This window comes from Talpa occidentalis, unplaced genomic scaffold (genome assembly GCF_014898055.3).
Source record: "Talpa occidentalis isolate TD23 unplaced genomic scaffold, MPIMG_talOcc4v2.1, whole genome shotgun sequence".
NCBI lineage: Eukaryota > Metazoa > Chordata > Mammalia > Eulipotyphla > Talpidae > Talpa > Talpa occidentalis.
The window spans coordinates 80,220,018-80,234,835 of NW_026555331.1; the positions used below are offsets into that span (position 1 = coordinate 80,220,018).

General features: G+C 36.5%; 1 protein-coding gene and 1 pseudogene across 1 annotated transcript in view; one reads left to right on the forward strand and one right to left on the reverse strand.

The window, feature by feature from the left end:
* ZNF804B (zinc finger protein 804B) overlaps positions 1-14,818 on the forward strand; it is an 800,208-nt gene that overhangs the window by 137,458 nt on the left and 647,932 nt on the right. The gene's annotated exons all lie outside the window — the stretch shown is intronic.
* On the reverse strand, positions 654-1,096 carry LOC119241800 (uncharacterized protein C11orf98-like; annotated as a pseudogene).

Consider the following 14,818-nt stretch of genomic DNA (forward strand, 5'->3'; position numbering starts at 1 on the left):
CAATGTATAATATTGCCTAGTCCTTTTTTTTTGCACTGTCCTTGTAGAATAATAGTCAATCTAGAGGGAATGTTTTCTGTTCCCGAAAAACATAATTGCTGGTAGAAAGGGTAGCCTACGTAGCACAATATAAACTCTGTTTAATGAATATTTTTGAAAATACTTTTTATTTTATTTATTTATTTTTTTAATGTTTGGTCTTCACTTTATTAAAAATATACCCCAGCAAAGGAAGCAGACAAACATGACAAACATGACCTAAAGCCACTTGCCCACCTGCTCACATACTGGCAGGGCTGATACCAAGACCCTCCCCTCCTCGGCCACCCCTGCAGTAATCTCTATTTTTGTCAGACATGAAGAGCTCACTAGGAGTCGGGCAATCAGAGGCTGGCTTCTTGTTGTCTTTGTTCAACTCTAGTAAGCTCTGTGGCTCCTTTTCCCAAGCCCCCCGACCCCTTTACATGGGCTACCCCCATTCCTACATTTAATTACACACGTCTCAGAGCACGCTCCAGGACTTTTTAAAATGGAGTTGGATACTAAGGAGGCCCCTCTCCATGTCTTTCTTTCCCACCTTCTCCCTCTCAATACACGCCCCAGCAGATCACTAGGCCATCATGGAAGAGAGACTGAGAGGGCCGGCCTGTGCTCTCTCTAAAGTCCTCTGAACCACTGAACCTTGCGGCCTCTGGTTAAGAATCTTCTGGAGGAAGGAGTGAGACACTTAGCTCTCCTCTTCAAGGTTTTCCATGTCCACATCCTGGGGGCTTTTGTCTTCTTTTGTCTTTTGGGCTATGGTTCACTAGTCCTGGCTGGCTGCAGGGGGGCTTCCACTTGCATGGCTGCTTTCTCTTTCTGGGCAAGTCGAATCTGCTGGAGGAGCTTCCTGCCCTTCTTCCCAGACAGTGATATTGGCACGTGCACTGGACACCCGCTTCTTGAGGTGGTGCCGCGTGGTCAGCACTTCGTCCACCATAGCCCCGACCACCCGGCGCTTCAGTCGCCGGTCGCGGCCCAACATTGGCCGCCTCTTGTACAGCTTCTTCTTCAGCTCCGTTCGGGGCCGATTGATCTTCCCTCCGGGGCTCCCCATGAGCGCACGGCCGGGGCTGCTTGGGGCCGCGTTTCCGCCGTGCACAGGCCACCCCAAAATACTTTTTATTTTTCAAGAGAAAGATTAGTTTGTTTATATATTATGTGTCACAGGTAATGAAAGTAAGAAAAAGAATCCTGACTGTCAGCTATAGTGCAAATTTTGAGATTATGTAACAAAAGTGTAAGTCTATATTGGTTTATAATACACTTGACACTTAGTTTCATAATTGTAAATATATATTTATTTATATTCCAGTAGTATTTGCTTGCAGGTTTGAGAAGAGTATATATTATAAAATGTCTAATTATTGAAAGATACCTGAAGATAGTTTAATCAGAAAGCAAGTTCATTTTCTAAGCAAACAAAAAACTACATACTTTTTAAAACAAGGAGATAATTTCAAAAACAAAGATGGTATCTATAAACAATTCTAAAATTTCAGACTTTTTTGGTTAAAACTAAACAATTTTTAGGGCCTCCCCTGGTGGTGCAGGTGGTTGAGCGCTGCACTGTGACGCTGTCCACAGCCTCTGCAGCGCCAGTTCAATCCTGGCCTGCGAGGGTCCCACATAGCACAGCAGACCTTTCCTGTCTTGCCCGCTGCTCCCCTCAGCAGTGTATTTTGTCAGTCTGCCTGTTCTGTTCCCTGCTCTGTCTCTGGTGAATCCTCTCACCCTCCCACACATCTGGCCTGTACCCCGGTTCTTGTACAAATAAATAAATAAATAAATAAATCTTTAAAAAAAAAAAGCTAAACAATTTTAGGTTTCAAAATATACTTAAGCATTTTCATTAAAGAAGACTAAAACTAAACAATGATATGATTATACTGAAATTGTTACATTGATTATTTCCATTTTATCCTACAACTGCTCTAAAATTGTGTATGTAATGTATACTTGTGTTCAATTAAATACATTTAAATATTTTTTACTTTTAAATTGATGTACAAATGCCCTACATTTATAGTCAGAAAAAAATTTGGTGTATTGCTGCTGCATACTAATCTTCTAGCTATTGACTATTACCATCTTGGAAATGTCCCTTCATTTCTCAGCAACTCATTTTTGTTATCTTTTAAATGTGGCGACCAAGCGATTCTTTTGCCTGCCTATATCAGTCTGGTAGGTTAAGTTATGCTGTGCTAACAAATGACCTGCAAATTTCAGTGGCGCTAAAGTACCTTTTCAAAATTTGCTCCCCTAAGCAACACATCCATCAAGATTGGCAGAAAGAGATGGGGTTGCTCTTGTCACAGAAACACAAAGACCCAAAATGACAGCACATGTAGTGACATCTGTCTCTATGCTAAAAGAAAAGTGTAGGACTCAGGAGGCTTATATTGCCAGCTAAGGATCCTGGTCTGGAGATGACCATGTCACTGCAAATTCAACTCATTGTTCACAAGGTTACACCCAACCACCGGGGTGCTAGGAAATGCAATGCAATACAAAGTAATGTTTATACTAAAGTCTTTTGAATCCAAAAGTCTTCATACCAGCCTTCATACCAGTGGTTACATTTCATTGTCATCCTTTTGTTTTTCATTTAATGAACAATGCATTTATTCTTACAAAATTCTACTTACTTTGCTAGGGGTACAAATGTGAATAGGACGCACCATTTACATTATACTCTATAGATAATGGATCTTGGAATTCTAAAATCACTGAATTTTCTCATCACATCATCTATTTTCCCACAATCCTAAAAGGATATCACCTAAGTCAGAGGAAAAAAGGAACCAAAAGAGGACTATGTGCTGATTCTATCAGATGAAAACAGTTTGTTTTGCCATGTGGCATATCTTTAAAACCAAATTTAGATAATTTATTTTAAGCTGCTTTTCCTTAGAAGCAGACCTATGCTTCAATGAGAAGCAACTCATTGTTTTTAGAAACTCATCTATTTACCTATATTAGTACTTGATATTGTAATTGTACATTTATTTTATTGTTTAAAATAATTGGTCCTAAGTTCTGTACAAAAGAGATTTAATTCTCTCTCTAAATCATTTCTGCTCAAACAGGTAGAAATGTTCCTACTTTTTAGCTACAAGTGCATTTTGGATATCAAAATAATGTTGAGTCATCAGCAAGCAAAATTCAAACTTCTTGTAAATAATTTGAAGTACAGAGATACATTGGTTTAGAAATTTCATACATATAGTAGGCATTCAATAATATTCATTATGTATGTAAAGATGAATGTTAAATGTACATAAATGTTAAATGTACATAATGTTAAATGTACATAAAAATTGTTCATCAAGGGCCTTCCTGGTGGCACAAGGGGTTAAGATGCAACCTATGAAGCTCACCGCGGCTGCTGCAGCATGAGTTTGATCCCCATGTAGGGAGCTAACTACATGACACAGCAAACCTCTCCTGACTCTCCCACTGCTCCCCTCAGCAGTGTATTTCAGTAAATCTGCCTGTTCTGGTTCCCACTCTGTCTCTGGTGAATCCTTTCACCTGCCACAGCTCTGGCCTATACCCCGGTTCTTGTATGTATAAATAAATAAAATCTTGGGCCTCTCCTGGTGGCTCAGTGGTTGAGCGCTGGGCTGCGAGGCTGCCCACAGCCTCTGCAGCGCCGGTTCATTCCCCGGCCACCGGCAAGGGTCCCACAAAAAAATAAACAAACAAATAAATAGATAAAATCTTAAAAAAAAATGGTTCATCGAATGTTGAAGCACATTTTTAAAAGACAGTATTTTTAATGATTCCTTTAGATAATTAATGGAAAATATATTATTTTGACAACATATAAATATTCTTTTTCTAGAATGAAAAGGCTATTCATGAGGCAAAGAAGTAAAGTAGCATAAATAACTATTGTTTTATAGGTCTTGACAAGATTTACTGTTTGTATTGGCAGCATTTTTCCTCTTTATGTTACAGTTTATGTTATGCCTTAAACTTTCCAGGCACAGCATAATTAGCTTCCCTCTTCTGAAAAAGAACTTTTCCTAATTTCCTATTCATTTTGTAGATTAATGAAAATTACATTCTATATATTTATGAAAACATGGATTGTTTTAGTGCTCAATGCACAGAAAAATTTCATGCCTTGTTCATAATTGGTGTTCTGAGCACATTGACACCACTTGACATGCAAGTAATCCAATTTGCAAATGTAAATATTTCCTTTATCTTTCTCTTAGCACCACTAAGACAAATACATTCATTCCCCATGTTGAAGTTTAAGGTTCAAGAGGAAGTGTAGCTGTGCAGACAATGCTATGAATGATTTAAATAGAATGATGAACTGATATATATATATATATATATATAAAATTTGGGGGAAATTATACTTTGTAAACATTAATTGACCATCATGATTGTAAAGATAGGCTTCAATTACTCTACTTCCACACTCAAGGTGTTCAAAATTGTGACCTGAACTGAATACAGATACTCCATTTACCATCAACTTAGTTACTCTCAGGTAAACTAGTAGCAGTTTAGAACCAAGCTAGGAAATATGTAGAATATTAGAATTATAGCTAGATCAGGAAAAATTAATTTATAACTGCAACTTCCTGGGACATCTAGAGTAACATATGACTTAGTAACTAATTTACTATTTTCCTGCTTAGTAGAATGTGGAAAGAACTTGAATGTGGAAAATATTGGGTTGTTAGTCAAGTCACGGTGTATTTTTTCCGTTTTCTATGTAAAAATATGTCATGACTTTTCCAACAACACAATACAGGGACCTCAGTGAAGACATATTTCCTTCATATCTATAAAAGCAGTGTGAAGAAACTCATTTGAGAGAATTCTCCCAAAATACTTTGGCTTCACCTTTTCTTTAAAGTGGATAAAATAACCTATAATATTGACTATAAAGGAGGTACCTGTTTCTTGATTTCCAAGTAGGCAAATTTGTTGTAAGTTTGCAAACTGAAAAAAAGAATCTGGTTCCTTTGTCTCCTACTGAGGATGGGACCATAAAGTAGGGTAAATACATTGTACAAAATAAATAGTAATAGCAAATGCTAAATTAGTGCTCCCTGGTGGGAAAAGAAACACAATTGTTGCCATGCTTGAATTTGATTAGTGACTCTTTATTTACTAGCTCTGCAACTTTGGATGTTACCTAGACTATCCAAGTCCTTCAGATACTAATTTCATAAAGTAGAGATGGAATTGTTATAAATATGAGGTAATGGATATAAAGAGTCTAGAATAATATTATAATCACACTAGATGCCCAATAAATACAGTTTCCATGGTAATTAAGGTGAGCAAAATATTCCTAAAATTATTGCAAGAGATACAGCAACAACTCAGTGTTAGCCTGTTCCTTCAAGTAGGTGCAGATGGACTTAAAAATTAAAAGAAAAAAAATACAAGAAATGCACAACAGGAATAGTGATGTTTACTTGAGGGTTTATAGGGAAAGAAAGTTTTTGTCAAAATTGTATACTTAAGGGTATCTTAGTTAAAGGTAAGGCTCACAAGTTGTGCAGGGGCCAGGTGGTAGAGGGTCTTAGTTTTTGTGTTGTCATTCAATAAAACAACTGAAAGTTTGAAGAGAAATGGAAGAATCAGTTGTGTCAAATGTTAACTAGATGTCAGACAAAATGAGAACTTAAAAGAATTAATTACAAATTGCAACTAGGTCACACACATACACATATCTTGTATAGGGTAAAGGTCTGTGTGGATTAGTGGCAATGATAATAGCTATGAGATGTAGGTAACATCATGTAAGGACTTTTGCTGTCTACATTTATAATGAATTACAATTATTTAAAAACATAGAAATGGAGGAATTCAAAAGAAAAAGTCATATTTTGTTTTATTTGTTTGTATTTAAAGCACTGGAACTTTGAGTGATTTAACTATCTCTAATGGTAAAACTAGTGTGGTTCAAAGTTGGATCAATTTAGACCTAAAATTAGCTTAAATATACAGAATTTACTGACTGCATTCTCATTGAATGACATTTTATGAGAGATTTCATGAGGAAGAAATTAAAACAATTTTTTGTTTAAAATTATTCAATAAGAACTAAAAATTATAAACTGTTTATGTTTTTTTCATTAATAAAACAGTAAAATTACACATTCAGTGCAAGAGTGGGAAGGTTATCAGGAATGTTTTCCCAAGATGTTTCAGTGCCATTATGGAGTTGTGAATGGCCAGGACAAGGGAATGGGAGGCAAGGGTGTGGACTTAGTATGAAGGCTACATGAAATCTAAGCCAATAGCTGGAGTCCAGCACCAATTGGAAAGGACTGGGTTTGTGAATTTGTTTACATACTGTGGTGAAGGAACAGGGAAAGAGGAGGCATTTGCAAATACAGAAAAAAAAATAGAAAACCAGAGATAGAACAAAGTATTTGTTTCAGATAAGATGGGGAGGGCAGATATCATGAAGGTCAAGTGGGAGGGCTGGTCTCAAATGAGACAAAAGAACAATTTTAGCTTCTCAGACTTGAAAGAAGGAGATCCTGAGTTTTGCCACTGAGGGGGCAGGGAAGTTGAAGGCTATTTTTTCTGACAGCTTCAATTTCTGTATGAAACCGGAACAAGGTCATCAGCCTGAGAGGAAAGCCAGATAGAGGGAGGGGATTGGGCAAGTGCTTGAGAAGGGGGAAGAGCTCTTTGTGAGGCTTTTGTAAAGAAAAGGAGAAGGATCTGGCCAGGGAAGAATAAAAGGTTTTGCAGTGGTCCCACCTGCACAATCGACTGTGCATGTTTTCTCTGGCACCATTCAGCAGTCTGGCCTGGGTATAGGAATTCTTTGAAGGTGACAAAAATTTGGTTGACAGACATGGAGGCTGCTTCAATCTTCTGGAACAGATGAAAAAAAAAAAAACTGTTCTCTCTTCTTATGTTTTCTAACTATTAGGAACATGTTAACTTGAACATAAGGCGTTTGAGTCAGCTTATTTAAAAAGAATCAATTGTCATCTTGACTGAAGCAGATGGATTTAGGCCTGAGGTAACTGATGTTATCTTTCTGACCTATCTGTTTCTGAATGTTTCTGGTGCTTAAAATAGTGTCCTCTTATATCTCTCATCTTATAAATCATACAATTTCTGCAGGTTAACTGTATAATTCTTCTCATTTTTACTGCTTCACTGCTTTTAGACTTGTTGTCTTACAATTTTAATATTTAAATGACTTTACTTTCTGTTTGTGATTTTATATAACACACACACAGTATATTTGGGTGACTCTCAGTCAGTTTGGAATCACATCTCCATTCTCTTTTGAGATCTAACTCTTTGTGAAGAGTCTCTAAGCGTGATTGAGAGTAGGGGACAGCAAACTACTGCTGGTGTGCCAACAGCTGGCTACTACTTCTGCCTGGCTTTTGTGTATATGGTACTTGAGCTGAGGATGAATTTTCCATTGTTAAATGGTTGGAAATAATCAAAAGTGAAATAATATTTCATGACCTGTGAAAATTGCATGAAATTCAAAATTTAGTGTTCATATACAATTCTATTGTGACATACCATGCATTAATTTTATATATCACCTAAGGCTGGCTTCTTACCATATCAGAACTGAGCGTTGCCACAGAGATCTGTATTGCCTGCAAATGTACTATCTTTTATGGAGTGTTGACTGACTGCCAGCTTGCAGGTGATCTCTGGATATACTACGTTATATATTTAGCATTTTTTCCTTGCTCTTTAGTAGATTTAAGTATTTAAAGAAGCAAACTTTTCATACTCTATATTTACATTTTTTATAGACTAGCATATTTGATAAACCATTTTCTAGTCTGGATATTGCCTTTTACATTAATGTATTCAGTTGGTTTTTAGTGAATTCCTACTAGACTTGTTGCCAGATACTGTGAATATAATGCTGGGTAAGTTGATTAAAGTTTGTATACTATCAGATAGTGTATTACTCAGCTCTGGAGTCAGACTGCCTCAGTTCAAATTTTGCCTCTAGTACATTTTTGCTTTGTAAATAATATAAGCTCTTTTGGTTACTTTATCTGTAAAGTTGCATTTATCCTAACTCATTTCAGAGATCTCTCCTGACCCTGCAGATAATTTTTGTAGTAAAATATATAGTATGTGGTAAGTGCTCAGTTAATGCTATGGTTGTTAGACTGTATTATTAGACTATAATAATTTTTGTAACTGGGAAGAACCTACTTCTATGAAAGCCATCAGGGGCACAAACTAAAACTTCTTGTGTTCTTCAGCTTACACTCCTAAATCTGGTTGACATTCTGCTTCTTTAAACACTAGCAGATCATTGGATTCTGGCCACTGCCAAAGGACTCGTTCAGCCCTTCTTTCAGGTTAGTTATTACTGCCTTGAACCTGGCTCCCTCGTGTGAGGGCTCAGGATTCCTCATGATAAAGTTATCTAGAATGCACTGACAATTATACATCACTCTCTGTGTTTGGTAGAACTTCTTTGATGGAACATTTCTTTGCAGGGGTAAATTCTTAACCTTGCACACCTGCATTGCTGATAAGAACTTGCAGATGAGATTTGTAATGCCAAGAATAATGCCTACTTTTAATTGATAAACATGTGATTCAAAACAATTATTCTCACTTCAAATGTGCTTTTATATCACCAGTTAACTCCAATTCTTTGTTGCTACTGCAACTGTCTATGGCTTATAGATGTTAAAATTAGAAAGACATAGTTGGAAGGAATATGAGGGAAGATACTACTAGGAAATAGAATCAGTGGGAAATCCAGATAGAATTCAGTCCATTAAAAATCATATCCAAAATATGCAAGTCTTATAGGAAATGATACTGCAAGCAGGATGTCTCTGCTCTCTCTCTCTCTCTCTCTCTCTCTCTCAGTTGTGTCTGTGAATGTGTGAAATTCCTGTCATTATATTAAATATTAAGTGTTACCTAAATGTAGCTGTTACTGTATAGAAATGATTCATTTTTCCATTAGACATGAATCAGAGTTACAGTTATTCTGTTAATCTCTGTATTTAGAATTATTTACTTTGTAATAATTCTCTTTAACCTATAAGTGCAAACCATCCCATAACTATGTGTTAAAATGGATTTTCAGTTACAATATTTATCACAAAATTTACTTTTCAGACAAAAATCTGGCTAATGTTCTCATTAAACATTAATCTTCATAATGACAAATTCTGTCTAAATGAATGAGAAACAGGTCCTCTTGACTTAGATAACAGCTCGATAGAAATTTGAATAGTTAATTTCTGGAGTATAATCCAGAAAAATAAGAATGAATTTTTATGCAAGGACTTAGTTTCTTGACTTACAACTACATCAAGTTGAAAAATGGTGTTATATGCAAGTAATTAATTCATAAGAATCTGTGCTGGTTAATTATTTAGAATGTGACTGTTACTGTTTTTCTTCACTTTGCAAAAACATGTATTCCACTGGAGAATTATGGGAAGCTGGGGAGGAGGTAAGGTGATTAAATGTCCATATGGATTTTAATGCCCACCTCCATGTATGACCCTAGCAATATAATCTGAGGCAGAGGAAAAAAAAAATAACATTGGTGAGAGTAGTGTTGTCCATAGAATCTAGGACCACAGTCTTAGATAAGAGGTTCAATAAATGATAACACCTGAAAGCTGAGAGCCTGTACTTCCAGATGACAATGTAAGAAATGGTACTTTATTAAAAAATTTAAACAAAAAAATATGACTATAGAACTGGGGATACTAGAGGATAAGGGTTAGGATAAGGGGGCACAATGCACTATGGTGGAGAACTATGGGTGTTTTGTGGTCAGTGTGGTGTGTTAACATACATTTGAAGAGGTGTAAACTGGGTCCTCTAAATCGTATACAACACTGTGAACCGACATTACTCAATAAAAACTAATAGGATAAAAGAAATGATTCTAAGTAAGCATAAAATAGATTATCTCTAAATTCTAAACCTTCTACCCCAAAGGTTTATGTAATTATCATTTTATAGGGGAATAATGAGAATGTGCAGATAGCACAGTTTTTTCCTAAAATAAGCACTAAAATTTATATATTTATGTAAAAATTTAGCAAATTAGAATGCTTACTGTATTTGTCAAGCACTGTTGTTGGGAATGAAATTGACACCAAAACAGACAGAAATCTCCTTCCTTGAGGAGCTTCCATTTTTATGGACAAAGGCACACAATATTAATTTGTATGGATGTGTGTATACACACACATCTCTGTGTTTGTGTGTATGATATTTTTTTGTTTGTTTTTTAAAAGATTTATTTATTTATTTATACGAGCTGGGTACAGTCAGAAGCGCGGGAGGGTGAGAGAATTCACCAGAGCCAGAGCGGGGAGCAGAGCAGGCAGAAGGACTCAAGTACACTGCTGAGGGGAGCAGCGGGCAGCAGGAGAGGTCTGCGTGCCATGTGGGACCCTCCTCCGGTGGCCGGGGAGCAGCCAGGGATCGAACCAGCACTGTAGAGGCTGCGGGCAGCTTCTCAACCCAGCGCTCAACCGCTGTACCACCGGCGAGCCCCCTGATTGTATGTTTAAGTATTAATAAGGGCTATTAAGAAAAACTAAAGGAGGATAGGAAGTCGGGGGAGGGTTGAAATTTTAGTTAGGGTCTGATAGGGCTTCTCTGAGAAGGTGGTGTTGGAACAAATATTGGAAGACAATAAAGAAACGCACAAAGGAATTTCTAACGGATGAGTGTTTCAAGTAGTTCGACCACACATTGCAAAGACCATGATATGGCAGTAAAGTTGGTCTGTTGTGTTTGGTATATGTCAGGTTGGCCTGTGTGTTTGAAGTGTATAATAGATGACTAAGTCAAGGAGGTCATATCTGGAAAAAGTAGCTTTTATAGGCCCTTATAGGTTTCTATAATAACTCTCACTTTTAGTCTTAGTGAGATTGAAAACCATTGATTTCATAAGTGAAATATCTAACATATTTTAAGAACTGGATGCTGCCTGGGTTGTAGACTGTAAAAAGCAAGAAAGCAGCTGGGGCAGTCAAGCAGCTTTTAGATGATATATTATGGTGACTTCTGCCTGGGGGATAGTAGTGAAGGTGAGAGTTTTGAATTTTGTATGTATTTTAAAAATAGAGCTAACAGGAGTTTCTGATAGATTGCATGTAAGATATATATTCCCCTTCTTGTCCCCTGGTGCCCTGTATTTGAATTGCAGAGTTAACAACTACAGAGAGGAGGATTATGGAGGAACAAATGTGGGTAAGGTTGTGAATTCAGTTGAAATAGTGCCCAGTTGGGTTGGTTGTTGATTATAGGCTGTGAATTTCAATCCATGCTGGAGATATAGATAGGGGTCTTAGGAGTCTTGTACACCTAGATTGTGTTTAAAACATTTCTGATGAGATTATTAAAGAAATAATGGTTGATAGAGAAAAGAGAAGGTCCAAGGGCCAGATACTGGGGTGTTCCTAAAATTTGGCTAGTGTTTCTCAGATTTAACTGCACATTGGAATTACCTGGGGACCTTTAAAAAATACTGATGTCTGGGGTTCCATCCCTAAGGTTCAGATTTAATAGTGTTGGTCAGAGTTCAACCTGGTTATCATAGAGCTGAAATGCCATCACTTTTGCTCTTTTCTGTTCTTTGGGAGCAAGACACTCCTTCTATTTATCCACACTTGATGGAAGGGGTTTGCACAGTGTATAAACAATAGGAACTGAGGTTCATTGAGGACCATCTTTAAAAACTATCTACCACAAGTGGTTCATAATTTTATCTTACTGCATTTAGAAAAGACTGTATGACTCTTTTTCACTGAAACTATAGTGATATAATTTTATTTATAAATACATATGTGGGACTAAATGCATTATAAACAAGTAAATAATAATAGAGATATAAATGAATATTGGGAATATAAAGAAGAAGTAAAAATTACATGCTTTGCAAAAGGTATATCTAAATATATGACATTGTATGTGTTAATGTTACATGCTCCTACTACTATTAACGTTCCTTTGGTTGATACAGAAATAAGAATTGTAAGCCATTCAGTTGAGCCTGTTAAAAACTTCTAAAAAGTATAATTCAAAAATATTCTCTAGGTACCATTAAAAGTGACATTTGAAAACTAAGAAACAATGATCTATGAACTGAATCTTTATTTTGCTGAAACTCAGGAATTGTGAACTGCTGTAGCAGCAATTATACCAGCTGTAGAATTACATAGAATGAAATCCTCATTCCTTTCCAGGCAGCTGCAAAGTTTGAATATTAATTATTATAGTTTGGTGAAAATACAGGATACAAGAACAGAATTGAAGAAAAATGCTCATGGGGAATTTTATGGAGAAATTTTGAAGTAGATACTTAGGGATTTTGCCAGTATTTTCATTAATATCAGATATTTTTCTGTTTCTGAGTGTCATAGAGAGCCAACCATCTATTCCTCTTGCATATTCCACAATGGAACATCATCCTTTGATAACAGATTTAAGATTATTAACTGAAATCTGAACCATTTAGGCTGAGCTGGGTGGTAAAAAAGAAAAGCACCAGTAAGTGCTTATCGTTAGTGCAGCTTTAATCCTGTTTTGTGTCACCACCACCTGGGAGTGAGGTTCTTAGAAATTCACAAAATGTGCTCTGCACAAGTGGATGGCTGAGTTGTGCAGAATCTAGATTGAGAGCCAGGAACCATGTGGGTAGATTTTTGATCTTGGCTATTTTACCCTCTATATAACCACGTTTATAGACTGAGGAGAAACAATTGAGACACATTTTCTTTCTTATTTCATAGGTTCTCCTTTACCCCCTCTCCCCCAGTGGGTTGCATGAGTATAGTTTCATGTTAGACTTGCTGTTTTCTCACTGTGAAAGACCAGCAGCAATCTCATATTGGAGAAAAAAAAAATAACTAGAAAATTGAAAATTGGGTGTGTGGGAAATGCTCCACCTCTTTTTCTATATTCTCTTGGCCAACTGTAAACTATATTACCATCACTTTATTATGAAAGCTAGAAACTGAAGGGAACTTACTCCTCTCATTTTTCTCATGTTTTTTGTATTCACTCTGTAGCTGAATTATGTAGGTTTTGTTTTCTAAATATTTTCAAATCTCCTCATTCTTCTCCATTTTCACTATAAGTTTTGAGCTATTATTATTAATTTGCTTGGATCCCAGCACTAAGGAGTGAGTTATGTCACTTCTTCAGTCATATGATATTGGGGCAAGAGCATTAGAAAAGGACTTGATATTAAATGTGATAGACATTCAAATGATTATTATAGAATTACAAAAGGTTAAATGTTGGAAGCCATTGTTGTTTAGTCTGTCACTTGAAAATTAGGAAACTGGGGCCCCAGTAGAAAAGAATTGTCAAGTTGCATATGGTTATTTGTGTCAAATCAATGGATAGCAGTTCCATAGAGTCCCAACCCCACAGGACTTGGGGAACCCCACTTGGCGTGGTACTGGGAGGGTCTAGAGTGAAGAAAGAATAGGACATCACATTAGTCACGTGGGGTTTGTAATTGGAAGCCTGGCTTTGACCCTTGGTATAACACTTAACTATATGGCCTTGGGCAATTTTCTACATCTCTCTGTTTTATTGTCTCTTCAGAATCTTATCCTTAGGTTTGTCATTCCTCTTTAGGTTCATCAGAGGATTAATATAAGTATCAAATTCTACATCATAAGAAAATACCTGGCACAGTGTTTGATGCACACTAAGCATTTTGTATGTCCTACAGTAATATTTATTTATTTCTTTTGTTCAGAATTCAAAAGGCTTAAATATTAGAATAAATTTTTTCAAACTTGATCAAAATATTACAGTTTTAAAGACTTTCACAGATAGAAAGATCTTAAACATATTAATTCTCCAAATGAGGAAACAGGTCTAGCAAAGTGAAATGATATGTTACATAGTTCATGAATTAGATTATGTGGGCAGGCGAGGCTCCATTTCTTATGGAGATATTTACTTTACTACATATATAAAATAGAACATAAATATAAGTAGATTGGGCACTAAAATTTAAGAACCAGATTTGATTTCTCATTGTTTATACAGATTTCATTTTATATTTGAAATCATAAATGAAAATTCATTCTGAATAAGAGATAAGCATTTATATAATAATGTGTAATAGATGATCAAAAATTACTTGTCTAGACTAGAGACCACTTTTTAAAAGGAGAGTAATAAAACAGAAATCCTAATTGGACTGATTTTCTGAAAAGTAAACCAGTGAGTCAGTAGGGTTTCTAAATGGTAGCTGTACAAAATATTTTGACTACCATTTAACTGTAATTACATTCCATTTTAAAAGGCTCCTTCATATAACATATACATTTTTTTCCTAATAAATCAATGTGCATCTTTTCCTTCTAAATAGGGTGCCCAAATATTTATAATACCTAGAAACAGTAAGTTCATAAACCAGGACTGTCTTGGTCATATCTCAATGTGTGGTAATTCTCTTTGTTGTGAAAATAACCAGTTGGAATAAAAAATAGGGTTCAAAAATTGGGAAATTGGGCCTCCCCGTGGTGCAGCAGTTGAGCGCTGGGTTGCGAGGCTGCCCGCAGCCTCTGCAGCACCGGTTTCGATCCCTGCCTGCTCCCCGGCCACTGGAGGAGGGTCCCGCATGGCGCACAGACCTCTCCTGCTGCCCGCTGCTCCCCTCAGCAGTGTACTTTGGTCCTTCTGCCTGCTCTGCTCCCCGCTCTGGCTTTGGTGAATTCTCTCACCCTCCCCTCGCTTCTGACTGTACCCAGTGCTTGTATAAGTAAATAAATAAATAAAT